Source organism: Theropithecus gelada, chromosome 19 (assembly GCF_003255815.1).
Source record: "Theropithecus gelada isolate Dixy chromosome 19, Tgel_1.0, whole genome shotgun sequence".
NCBI classification, from domain to species: domain Eukaryota; kingdom Metazoa; phylum Chordata; class Mammalia; order Primates; family Cercopithecidae; genus Theropithecus; species Theropithecus gelada.
The window spans coordinates 27,203,026-27,217,070 of NC_037687.1; the positions used below are offsets into that span (position 1 = coordinate 27,203,026).

The following is a 14,045-nucleotide window of genomic DNA, read 5'->3' on the forward strand; positions in this document are numbered from 1 at the left end:
TTTTTTTTTTTTTTTGAGACGGAGTCTCGCTGTGTCGCCCAGGCTGGAGTGCGGTGGCGCAATTTCGGCTCACTGCAAGCTCCGCCTCCCGGGTTCACGCTATTCTCCTGCCTCAGCCTCCGAGTAGCTGGGACTACAGGTGCCCGCCACCACGCCCGGCTAGTTTTTTGTATTTTTAGTAGAGACGGTGTTTCACCGTGTTAGCCAGGGATGGTCTCGATCTCCTGACCTCGTGATCCACCCGCCTCGGCCTCCCAAAGTGCTGGGATTACAGGCTTGAGCCACCGCGCCCGGCCGGAAATTAATATTTTTTATAGATGGGGTCTTGCTGTGCTGCTCAGGCTGCTCTCAAACTCCTGGCTTCAAGTGATCCTCCCACCTTGGCCTCCTAATGTCACGCTGGGTTTGTAGCTGTTCAGGGTGATGATATTACCTGGCAAGCCCTGGCTACTTCATTGTATCATCCTGGTCAACACTTCTCAAACTTTAATGCACACATGGATCTCCTGGAGATGTTGATCAAATGCGGATTCCGATGTATGAGGTTTAGAGCGCGGCCTCAGGTTCTAAATGTTTTCCAGGTTTCCAGGAGTTGGTGCTGCTTCTGTTACCAGAAAAAGGGGTCTTGATCCAGGCCCCAAGAGAAGGTCTTTAAATCTCTTGCAGGAAGGAATTCAAGGACAGTCACAGAGTGCAGTGACAAGAAAGATTTTATTGAAAGCTGCTTTATTGCAGAGGAGGGCATCCTCAGAGAGCAAGCAGGAGAATACATCGTCCTTGTTTTAAGTTTTTCTTATATAGGGGTCTTGTCTATGTAAAGACTAAACTAGGCACGGTGGCTCATGCCTCTAATCCCAGCACTTTGGGAGGCAGAGGGGGTGGATCACCTAAGGTCAGGAGTTCGAGACCGGCCTGGCTAACATGGCGAAACCCTGTCTCTACCAAAAATAAAAAAATAATAATAAAGAAAAATTAGCTGGGTGTGGTGGCATGTGCCTATAATCCTGGCTACTCGGGAGGCTGAGGCAGGAGAATTGCTTAAACCCAGGAGACGGAGGTTGCAGTGAGCCGAGATGGTGCCATTGCACTCCAGCATGGGTGACAGAGCAAGACTCCATATCAAAGAAAAAAAAAAGACTAACCTAAGCTGTACCTGCGTGCACGGAATGTGCGTGACTGGCAAGAAATGTGCCTTGGTAGTCCCAAGATGGAGCAGAACTGAAAATGGCGTTATTCTGGCTCTCCTAGGCTCCTGTTTCCCTAATGCTTCTGGTCCATGGATCACATCTCAGGAGTAAGGCTCTAGGACTGGGTTTCTCAGCCTTGGCGCTGTTGACATTTGGGGCCATACAATGCTTTGTTGTCAGGGGCTGTCCTGTGTGTTGAAGGATGTTGAGCAGCATCCTTGGCCTCCACTTTTAATTTTTTTTTTTTTTTGAGACAAGTGTCTTGCTCTGTCGTCCAGGCTGGAGTGCAGTGGCGTGATCTCAGCTTACTGTAACCTCCATCTCCTGGGTTCAAGTGATTCTCATGCTTCAGCCTCCCCAGTAGGTAGGATTACAGGCATGCAGCCCCAAACCTGGCTAAGATTTTGTATTTTTAGTAGAGATAGGGTTTCACCATGTTACCCAGGCTGATCTCAAATTGCTAACCTCAGGTAATCCACCCACCTCAGCCTCCCAAAGTGCTGGGATTACAGGCGTGAGCCACCACATGCAGCCTATTTCTCCTTTATCTTGAAGTTATTTGATTTTTTAAAGTTATGTGTGTAAATAGTTTACTCATGGATTTTATTCCAGCAGGGTACAGAGGAAAAACAGAACATTTGTAATAAAAGGGGGACACTGGCATACCCAACCACGATGCACATGTATGTTCACCAAAGTCCACTAAAACAGGGATTGGCCAACTACAGGGGCTCAATTCAGTCTCCAGCCTGTTCCTTTATGGGCCAGAGCTAAGAATGGTTTTTGTTTTCAAAGGGTTGTAGGTCAGGTGCGGTGGCTCACGCCTGTAATCCCAGCACTTTGGGAGGCCAAGGCAGGTGGATCACAAGGTCAGGAGTTTGAGAGCAGCCTGGCCAACATGGTGAAACCCCGTCTCTACTAAAAATAGAAAAACTAGTCGAGCATGGTGGTGGGCACCTGTAATCTCAGCTACTTGGGAGGCTGAGGCAGAATTGCTTGAAACCAGAAGGTGGAGGTTGCAGTGAGCTGAAATCACACCATTGCACTCCAACCTGGGCAAAAGAGCGAAACTCTGTCTCAAAAAAAAAAAAGGGTAAAAAAAAAAAAAAAATATATATATATATATATATATATATGACAAAGATCTTATATTATTCCTTAAGTTTAAAATATTTCCTCACTGGGCCGGGCATGGTGGCTCACACCTGTAATCCCAGCACTTTGGGAGGCCAAGGTGGGTGGATCACCTGAGGTCAGGAGTTTGAGACCAGCCTGGCCAACATGGAGATACCTCATCTCTACTAAAAATGCAAAAATTAGCTGGGCATGGTGGCGCACCCCTGTTATTGCAGCTACTCAGGAGGCTGATGTGGGATAATTGCTTGAACCCGGGAGGTGGAGGCTGCAGTGAGCTGAGATCGTGCCACTGCACTCCAGCCTGGGTGACAGAATGAGACCCCGTCTCAAAATAAATAAAATAAATAAAATAAAATAAAATAATAAAATAAAATAAAATAAAATAAAAATTCCTCTCTGGCTTTTTGTAGAAAAAGTTTCACAACTCCATACAAGAATGTCCTTAGAAACCCTATTGTAATAACCCTAAACTGGAAACTACAGAAACATCCATCCTTCCACCATTGAATGGATAAATAGATTGTGTTATGTTTGTACAATGGAATGCCATTTACAAACTTGTAGAGTTGTTGACAAACTTTTTCTGTTAAGGACCAGATAGTAAATATTTTCAGTTTTCTGGGCCATGTGGTCTCTGCCGCAGCCATGGCTGGGCTTACACAGCTATAGACCACAGTGAATGAACGGGCATGGCTTTGTTCCAATAAAACTTTATTTACACAAACAGGCAACAGTCTAGAGCTGACCCCAGGTTGTAGGTTTCCAGCCTGTGCCATTCAGCAATGAGAATCAGCAATCAACATGGAACCTATGTTAAGTGGAGGAAGACAGACTCAAAGGAGTACAGACTGTACTGTTCCATTTATATAAAGTTCAAGAACAGGAAGAAATAATCTACGGTGTTAGAAGTCAGAATAGTGGTGACCCTTGGGAGAAGAGGAGGGACAAGAGGGCTTGGGGATGTTCTGATTTTAAAATCTGGGTACTGGCTTGCTGGCTTCATGGGCTTGTTCACTGTGTGATAATTCGTTGAGCTGTACATTCACAATGTTCGCACCATTTTTGTGTGCATGTTATTCTAAATAAAGCCGGGCAAGGGTGTTGCCTGTGACAATCTGATACCTGGCACAGCAGCTGCGCAGCAGAAACCCCCAAATTCTCCCCGGAATTGGGATCTGACAGCTTCTCAGCCTCACAGCTGTTGGAGCTTCTCAGATCCACTGATTTAGTGAATTTGACGCGGCGGAAAAATTCTCAGCTTCTTACAAGAACCACGCCTCAATGACTGTCCTCTTTCTTAATCTCACCACTTTCAAACCAGGAAATGAGCAGAAAAAAAAAAAAAATAAATAAAACAATAAACCAGTTTAAATACCTCTGAGACACCAAGGGAAATGTCCTAAATGCCAGACAATAAAGTCCATGTTCTTTCCTCCTGGGAAAGCGTCGCTCATTCATCTCCTTCATTCTGTGCCTCATGCATGTCTGGTGAAGAGAGGCCTTCCCAGACCACCTGATCTAAGGGAGCACCCCCTCACCCCAGCATTTCCCGGCAGTCTTCTCTGCTTTCTGTTTTGCCTTCATGAGTGTAAGAAATTGAATTGTGTCTCCCCCTAAAAAAGAATTGTTGACATCCTAACCCCCAATACCTCAGAAAAGTGACCATATTTAGAAACAGGGTCATTGCAGATGTAATTAGTCAAGATGAGGTCATCCTGGAGCAGAGTGAACCTCTAAACCAATTTGACTGGTGTCCTTATAAAAATAATGCCATGTGGGCCGGGTGCGGTGGCTCATGCCTGATATCCCACACTTTGGGAGGCCGAGGTGGGCAGATCACTTGAGGTCAGGAGTTCAACACCAGCCTGGTCAATACGGTGAAAGCCTGTCTCTACTAAAAATACAAAAATTAGCCAGGCATAGTGACGCACACCTGTGGTCCCATCTACTCAGGAGGCTGAGGCTAGGACAGAGGGCTGGGACAGATTCTCCCTCATGGTCTTCAGCAGGAACCAGCTTAGGCAACACTGCAAATTTCTGGCCTCTGGAATTGTGAGACAATAAATTTCTACCATTTAAGCCACACAGTTTGTGGTACTTGGTTACGGCTAATACAGATGGATAAAATTCACATATGTGGGACGGGGAGGATGGGCATTCAAGGTGAAGGGAACAGCCTGGACAAAGGTAAGGAACCAGGACACCACTAGGCTTCCACAGAGAAGGATGCACGGTTTAGTGTCACAGGGTTGTGGTGTGCATTATTACAGGATGCTGCATCTCAAGGACACTTGACCTATGCCCACTGTCCCCTTCTCAGTTCCAGACGTGTGTCTCTGACAGGGTCTGGCCAGGCAAACAAAAATCACCTTAGGTCTTTCAACAGGAGGTAATTTAATATAGGGGATTGATCACATAGAGGGTGGAAGGACTGAAGAGCTAAATGCTGCACAGGGAGGCTTTCTAGAGCGTCTGTAGGTAGACCACAGCTATCTATCTATATATCTTTTTAAATTTTTATTTTTGAGACAGAGTTTCACTCTTATCGCCCAGGCTGGAGTGCAGTGGCATTTTCTCAGCTCACTGCAACCTCTGCCTCCCGGGTTCAAGCAATTCTCCTGCTTCAGCCTCCCGAGTAGCTGCGATTACAGGTGCCTGCCACCACGCCTGGCTAATTTTTGTATTTTTAGTAGAGACAGAGTTCTGCCATGTTGGCCAGGCTGGTCTTGAACTCCTGACCTTAGACGATCTCCCCGCCTTGGCCTCCCAAAGTGCTGAGATTACAGGCATGAGCCACTGTGCCCAGCCTATCTATTTATCTATCTATCTATATATCATCTATCATCTATCTATTATCTATCTATCTATCAATCATTTATTATCTATGTATCTATCATCATCTATCTATTATCTATCTATCTATCTATCTATCTATCTATCTATCTATCTATCTATCTACCTTTTCAGAGACAAGGTCTCACTCTGCCACCCAGGCTGGAGTGCAGTGGCTCTATCACAGTCCACTGAAGCCTCAAACTCCTGGGCCCAAGCGATTCTCCCACTTCAGCCTCCTGAGTAGCTGGATTATAGGTACATGTCACCACGCCTGGTTAATTTTAATTTTAATTTTTTTTTTTTTTGGTAGAGATGGGGGGGGGTCTTGCTCTGTTGCCCGGGCTGGTCTTGAACTTCCGGCCTCAAGCAATTCTCCTGCCTTGGCCTCCCAAAGTGCTGGGATTGGAGGCATGAGCCACCATGCAATCCATACAATCTGGATTTTACCAAGTCCTGGAGGTGGTTTTCAGCTTTGCTCAAGTTTAAGCAGCCCCAGCTTTGCTGCTTACAGTGTGGTCCATGAACCAGCAGCATCAGCCTCGCCTGGAGCTTATTAAAAATACGGACCCTCGGCCCCACCCTGGACCTGCTGAATCAGAATCTTAAGATCCCTCACAACATTAACTGCGGGAGGGATGCTGCGTCCCTGATGCATGACATCAAGAGGTCTCTGATGTCAGCAGGTCGCACAACGGGTGATATTAACTTTGATCCCATGCTTAAGATGCTGTCTACCCAGTTTCTCCTCTGTAAAGTTGCTCTTTCTCACACAGAGCTCATTTGATGGCTTTTACCAAGGCACATTTTTAGAGCATATGAAACTGTGAGAATCCCTGGTCTAGAGAGTAATGACCGATGTTTGTAATAACAGCCCTGAGTCAAGGAAAGAGCTGATTAATTACGGCACCTGTGGGAGGTAATTTAGCTTAATGGGTAAGAGTACAGACTTGGAGGCACCAAATTAGGGAAGCAGGTAGCCAAAACGCAGAGGTTTTAAACTTCTACCTTCACTGTACTTCTGTTTCCTTTTCTCAGCGTTCAGCTCCTTACTATGTTCTCTCGATTCCCTTGTTGCCTTGTTTTGGTGTATTTTTTTTTTTTTTTTTTGAGACAGGGTCTCTCTCTGTCACCCAGGCTGCAGTGCAATGGCGCGATTGTGGTTCACTGCAACCTCCACCTCCTGGGTTCAAGCAATTCTCCTGTCTCAGCCTCCCAAACAGCTGGGATTACAGGCATGTGCCACCACACCTCCTAATTTTTGTATTTTTAGTAGAGATGGGGGTTTCACCATGTTGGCCAGGCGGGTCTCAAACTCCTGACCTCAGGTGATCCACCCTCCAGGGTCTTTCTCTGTTGCCCACGCTGCAGTGCAGTTTTGCAATCATAGCTCACTGCAGCCTTGAACTCCTGGGCTCAAGCGATCCTCCTGCCTCAGCCTCCAGAGTAGTTGGGACTACAGGCATGTGCTACCACACCCGGCTAACTTTTTGATTCGTGGTAGAGACAGGAGTCTCACTATGTTGCCCAGGCTGGCCTTGAACTCCTGACCTCAAATGATCCGCCCGCCTTAGCCACCCAAAGTGCTGGGATTACAGGCATGAGCCACCACGCCCCAGCCTTGTTCAGCATTTTTAAAAGCTTCACTGCCTGCCCAGCGCGGTGGCTCACACCTATAATCCCAGCACTTTTGGAGGCCGAGGGGGGCAGATCATGAGGTCAGGGATTTGAGACCAGCCTGACCAACATGGCGAAACCCCATCTCTACTAAAAATACAAAAATTAGCCAACTGGTGGCGGGCGCCTGTAGTCCCAGCTACTTGGGAGGTTGAGGCAGGACAATCGCTTGAACCCGGGAGGCGGAGGTTGCAGTGAACTGAGATGGCGCCACTGCATTCCAGCCTGGGTGACACAGCGAGACTCCGTCTAAAAAAAATAAAAAATAAATAAATAAAAGCTTCACCTCCTGCCATTATGTCAAATATTTTATTGTTTACTTGCTCATTGTCTCTTCCATGAGAAGTTGAGATCCAGGAGGACAGACACTCTGGCTTGTCCATGGAGGTATTCTCAGTTCGCAGCACTGTGCCTGGCACACAGTAGGTGCTTAAAAAATTGTGCTGAGTTTTTAAAAATGCGAGCACTGGAATCAGACTCACATGAGTTCAAATCCTAAGTCTGCCCCTTACTTATCTGTCCCTACGTCTGTTTCTGTGTTGGTGATATTGAGATAATGGTGCTGAAAGGGTTAAAGAAATATGCATGGAAGTTTTTGCTATACATGGCTTTTTAAACACTTTATTTTGAAGTAATTTCAGACTTAACAAAAAAAGTTGCAAAAATAATGCAAAGAATTCTCATGCAAAATAATGCAAAGAATTCTCACCCTTCACCCAAACTTCTCCAAAGGTTAAAACTTTTCATAACCACAGTAAAATATTGTGAAATAAACATGGTAACATTTCTATGGACTAATCTAGGAATGCTTTTCTTTCCTTCCTTCCTTCCTTCCTTCCTCCTTCCCTCCCTCCCTCCCTCCTTCCCTCCCTCCCTTCCTTCCTTCCTTCCTTCCTCCCTCCCTCCCTCTTCCATCTTCCCCTCCTTCCCTCCCTCCCTTCTTTCTCTTTTCTTTCTTTCTTTCTCTTTCTTTCTTTCTCTTTCTTTCTTTCTTTCTTTCTTTCTTTCTTTCTTTCTTTCTTTCTTTCTTTCTTTCTTTCTTTCTTTCTTTCTTTCTTTCTCTCCTTTCTTTCTCTCTCTCTCTCTTCCCTCCCTCCCTCCCTTGTTTCCTTCCTTCCTTCCTTCCTTCCCTCCTTCCTTCCTACCTTCCTTCTGACAGAGCCTCACTCTGTTGCCCAGGCTGGAGTGTGGTGGTGCAATCACAGCTCACTGCAGGCTTAACCTCCCGGGCTCAAGCAATCGTCTCTCCTCGGCCTCCTGAGTAGCTGGGACTACAGGTCTTTTTTTTTTTTTTTTACTTTTGTAGAGATAGGGGTCTCCCGGCTGGGTGCAGTGGCTCACGCCTGTAATCCCAGCACTTTGGGAGGCCGAGTCAGGCGGATTGCCTGAGGTCTGGAGTTTGAGACCAGCCTGGCCAACGTGGTGAAACCCCATCTCTACTAAAAATACAAAAATTAGGTCATTTCAAAGAGGGCTCATGAGGCTGTGAAACCCAGAGCTCTTAACGCTGTGACCAAAGATGGAAGTTCTCTATAGGATGCCATAGCACTCCTATGTTTGGTGCTATGTTTTCCTGAGGAGATATAAAACTTAATAATCCACGATTGTTGCCATGTGAGAGTTTTAAAGGTTAATCAAAATTTCTCTTCTTCAGGGCAAACTTGAAGATCTTTTGACTCCAGCTTTTTAGGGGATCTAAAGTGACCTTGATGGACAGTGGAAGAAATCACAACATGGAATTCCTTGAATAAAAATTTATTGACTTTAAATAAAAAAAAAAAAAATACAAAAATTAACTAGCCATGGTGGTGGGCACCTGTAATCCCAGCTACTCGGGAGGCTGAGGCAGGAGAATCGCTTGAACCTGGGAGGCGGAGGTTGCAGTGAGCCAAGATTGTGCCACTGCGCTCCAGCCTCTGTCTCAAAAAAAGAAGAGAGATGAGAGTCTCCCTATGTTGCCTAAGCTGGTCTTGAACCCCCAGGCTCAGGGGATCCTCCTGCTTTAGCTTCCCAAGGTATTGGGATTATGAGCGTGAGACACTGTGCCCAGCCAAACTTTTTCTCACATTTCACCGTATTCCCACTCATGCCCTTTTTCTGGTCCAGGATCCCATCCAGGGACCCACACAACATTTAATTGTCATGTCTCCTCAGTCCCCTCCAATCTGTGACAGCTCCCCCATCTTTCGTTGACTTTCATGACCTTGAGACTTCTACGAAAGTCTTCAAGGGAAAGGTCCTGGTCGTTTAGTTTGTGGAATATCTCTTGGTTTGGATTTGTCTGATTTTTTTTTTTCCCGTAATTAGATTCAGGTTGAGCACTTTGGGCAGAGACACTATGGGAGTGATGCTGGGTCCTACTTGGTGCGTGACGTCACCAAGAGGATGTTAGAAACTGATGTTAGAAGGCCCCATCACTGGTGATCTTACCTCTGATCACCTGCTTAAGGTGTTGTCTTCCTCGATTCTCCTCTGTAAACTTACGATTTCTGACACAGCGTTCATTTGATAGTACCTGTTATTAACCATTTTTTCTCCCAATATATATTTGCTGAGCACCTTGTATGTGCTAGGCCCTGTCCAAGATGTGGCAACCGTTTTCCCCTCCTGGAGCTTACGCTCTCACAAGGAAGACTGACAGGTAGTGGAAAAAACTCACAACAGAGAGAAACCAGTGGGTGACCCAGGTCTCATACGGTACTGCGGGAGACCGCAGGAGAGTGTGAAGGGATATTTGAGTTGGGTGTTGAAGGATGAGTAGGAGTTCACCAGGGAGGGAGAGTAAAGGAGTGGTGCTTGTGCAGAGATGAAAGACAGCATTTCCAATGCCACACTGAAGGGCTGGAGTGTGGTGCTAGAAGCCTGAGGAGCCACGGGGGGGCTGTGAGTAGAGGATGAGTAGGATCAGTTCTAGGCGTAGAAAGATCCTCTTTGGCTATATGGGGGGCAGGATGGACGGAACAACCTACACGTCTGGGAAGAGGCTGGGAGAGAATGAGGCTTGAATGGAAGTGGTCACCCTAAGGATGGAGAAGATGGCTTGGGGCAGAGACAGGGGTAGGAGGCCCGTGTGTGGGGGGTGGCAAGAAGGAGAGAGGCAGTGAGGATGATGGGGTTAGATATGCCCCCCCCATATCTAACCTGGACACTGACAGATCTAGAGAAACTATTATTGACCAAGAGGGGAAATGCAAGTATTAGAACAGGTTTGGCAGGGAAGATAATGAGCCCTGTTTTCCCATAAGTGGATGACAGATTTCAGAGAGATTTCCTTCCGAGATGGCTGGCCCCGAGAGGTGTGTGGAACTTAAAGAGTTAATCCCTCTGCTGTTTGGGAAAACAAGGGGCTCAGAATGAGTGTCTTTCTCTCTTGCTCCTCCTATTTCTCTGGGAATATACATAAGTCAGATAAGTCAAGAAAGTATTGGAACTTCGTAAATGCTTATTAGATGGCAGTTATATTTTTTAAAAATGTAATGACTGCTTACAAAGTGCCAGACAATTATTATTTTTACGGTTGGATGTCTTTTTCTCACTGTCTCTTATTTCTTCCTTTTCTCAGCCCCTGTGGGAAGGCAGTTGTCTGGCATAATCGTACATCTGTGCAATCCTGGGAAAGGCCATCACTGCAGGAGACAGGTTGATTTCCCTCCAGACTTGTAGAGCTTCCCATGATGCTGGAAATGTGGAATGTCTGTGCTGCCAACAGGGTAGACACCAACCTATACTAACCTATGTGGCTATCAATCACTGAAGATGTGGCTAGTGGGACTGAGGAACTGAATGTTTTTTTCTCTCTCTCTCTTTTTTTTTTTTTTTAGAGAGAGACAGGATCTTGCTCTGTCACCCAGGCTGGAGTGCAGCGGCTCGATCATAGCTCACCGCAGCCTTGACCTCCTGGGCTCAAGCAATCGTCTCTCCTCGGCCTCCTGAGTAGCTGGGACTACAGGTCCACACCACCATGCCTGGCTCATTTTTAAATTTTTGGTAGACACAGGATCTCACTATGTTGCCCAGATGGTCTCAAACTCCTGGAATCAAGTGATCCTCCCACCTTGGCCTCCTAAAGTACTGGGATTACAGGCATGAGCCACAGTGCCCGGCTTTGAAGATTTTAATCTTATTTAATTTTAATTCATTTACATTTAAACCACCTCATGCGACTAGCAGTTACCACTTGGGCCAATGCAATTCTACAGCTGAGCCTGCTCCCTAGAAGCATAAAAATTTATCCCATTGCCAGGCGCAGTGGCTCAAGCCTGTAATCCCAGCACTTTGGGAGGCCGAAGTAGGGGATCATTTGAGGTCAGGAGTTCGAGACCAGCCTGGCCGACATAGTGAAACTCCATCTTTACTAAAATAGAAAAATTAGCCAGGCATGGTGGCACACGCCTGTAATCGCAGCTACTCAGGAGGCTGGGGCAGGAGAATCGCTTGAACCCAGGACACAGAGGTTGCAGTGAGCTGAGATCGGGGTCATTGTACTCCAGCCTGGGTGACAGAGCAAGACTCCATCTCAAAAGAAAAATAATAATAATTAATTTTAATAATTTATGTATAAAAAAACTTAGTGGTAATTTGTTATCGCAGCCATAGGAAGCTAATACAGCCACCTTGGAGTGAGGTCTGGCACTTTTTAAAAAAGTAAACCTGGCCTGGGCATGGTGGCTCACACTCGTAATCCCAGAACTTTGGGAGGCCGAGGTCAGTGCATCATTTGAGGTCAGGAGTTCGAGGCCAGCCTGACCAACATAGTGAAACCCCGCCTCTACTAAAAATACAAAAAAGTTAGCCAGGCGTGTTGGTGTGTGCCTGTAATCCCAGCTACTTGGGAGGCTGAGGCAGGAGAATCGCTTGAACCTAGGAGGCAGAGGTTGCAGCAAGCCAAGATTGCATTACTGCACTCCAGCCTGGGTGACAAAGTGAGACTCTGTCTCGGAAAAAAAAAAGTAAACCCGATGCAGGGCAAGCTCTTGGCTTCTACCAGGGAGGAATTCAAGAGGGAGCCAGTGGTGGAAGAAAATAGCTTTCCTGAGGCGGTGGCAGACTTACAGCTCTGGGACCACAGGCTGTTCAACAAGCAGCGTGCTGAGTGGGAACAGCAGCTCAGCGCATGGCTGCAGTCATACTTATATCTACGTTTAATGATATGCTAATTAAGAGAGCAGGTTATTCAGAATTAGCTAGAGAATGAGCTAGTAACTTCCGGGTGTTGCCATGGCAATGGTAAACTGTCATGGCGCTGGTGGGCATGTCTCCCAGAGAGGTGCTTTCAGTGCCTCTTCCTGGCTTTGGCCAGTCTTCAATCTGGTCCAGAGTCGAGTCCTGTCTTCCTCCTACCTTAATCCTGTACCTCCTCTACGACCAAGAAATTCCAGTCTTAGGTATTTACCCCAAGAGAAATGAAAACATATATCCACAAAAAGACTCATGCAAGATACTCACCTAGCTTTATTCATGATAACCCCAAACTGAAAATATCTCAGCTATCCATCAACCTGAGAATGGATGAGCAAGCTGGCACATCCATATGATGGAATACTAGACAGCAATTAAAACAGACAAATGACTTGCCGGGCACGGTGGCTCATGCTTTGTAATCCCAGCACTTGGGGAGGCTGAGGCGGGCGGATTACCTGAGCTCAGGAGTTCAAGACCAGCCTGGCCAACATGGCAAAACCCTGTCTCTACTAAAAATACAAAAATTAGCTACGCATGGTGGCACGTGCCTGTAATCCCAGCTGCTCTGGAGGCTGAGGCAGGAGAATCGCTTGAACCTGGGAAGCGGAGGTTGCAGTGAGCCAAGATCGTGCCACTGCACTCCAGCCTGGGAGACAGAAGAAGACTCCGTCTCAAAAATACAAAAATTAGCCAGGCGTGGTGGCAGGCGCCTGTAATCCCAGCTACTTGGGAGGCTGAGGCAGGAGAATCGCTTGAACCCAGGAGGTGGAGGTTGCAGTGAGCCGAGACTGTGCCATTGTACTCCAGCCTGGGCAACAAGAGCGAAATGTCGTCCCAAAATAAATAAATAAATAAATAAATAAATAAATAAATAAAAATAAAGAGACAAATGAGTGATTCATATAACAACATGGATGAATATCAAAAGCTTTATGTGGAGTGAAAGAAACAGAAAAGATAATCTACTACAGGATTCTATTTATAAAAAGCTCTAGAACAGACAAAACTAATCTATGGTGATAAAAATCAGAACATTAGTTGCCTGGGGGTGGGTGGAGGTGCGAGTTGGCTGGGGAGAATGTCAGGTAACTTTCTAGGATATGGAAATGTTCTATCTTTTTCTAGTTGGGTGTATACATTTGTCAAAACTCAATGAACGGTATGCTTAGGAATTGTACATTTAACTGTCTGTAAATTTTACCTTAAAAAAAGGAACCCTAAACAAATATTAAAGTTGAGTTAATGATGTGTACAATGAAGTGTTTATGGCTGAAGTCTACTGACGTCTGTAGATTATTCTCATGAATAGATAAACTGCAGTTTCTCAACTCCAGTACTATTGACATTTGGGGCCAGAGAATTATTTGTTGTGGGAGGCTGTCCTGTGCATTGTAGGATGTGGTTGACGTCCTGGCCTCTACCCACTAAATGCCAACAGCACTCCCACACACACAGGTTGACAATAATAAATGTTTTCAGACATTGCCAATGTCCCTGGGGGGACAAATTTGTCCTTGGTTTAGAATTGCTGAAATAGAGAGAAGGATGAATGGATACATATTTTATCCAATGCAGCTAATACAGCATATATATACACACATATATACACACACACACATATATATACACACATACGTGTGTGTGTGTATATATATATATATAATTATTATTTTTTTGAGACAGAGTCTCACTCTGTTACCCAGGCAGGAGTGCATTGGCACGATCACAGCTCATTGCATCCTTGACCTTGACCTACTGGACTCAAGCGATCCTCCTGCCTCATTTTTTGATTTTTTATAGACAGGAGATCTCACTATGTTGCCAGGCTGGTCTTGAACTCCTGGCCTCAAGTGATTCTCCCTCCTCGGCCTCCCGAAGTGCTGGGATTACAGGCATGAGCCATTGTACCCAGCCTAATACAGCGGAATATTAAGAGCTGTAGAATCTAGCCAGTGACTACTTGGAGGTTCATTGTACACTTTTTCCTCCCAAATTTTCTGTATCCTTGAAATGTTCCGTAAGTATTAGGGG

General features: G+C 45.9%; 1 non-coding gene across 1 annotated transcript; it reads left to right on the top strand.

The window, feature by feature from the left end:
* The first annotated feature begins 8,289 nt into the window (after positions 1-8,289).
* On the top strand, positions 8,290-8,422 carry LOC112613659. The gene has a single exon (XR_003116986.1). It is a non-coding gene; the product is annotated as a small nucleolar RNA SNORA25 (small nucleolar RNA).
* The last annotated feature ends 5,623 nt before the right edge of the window (positions 8,423-14,045 follow it).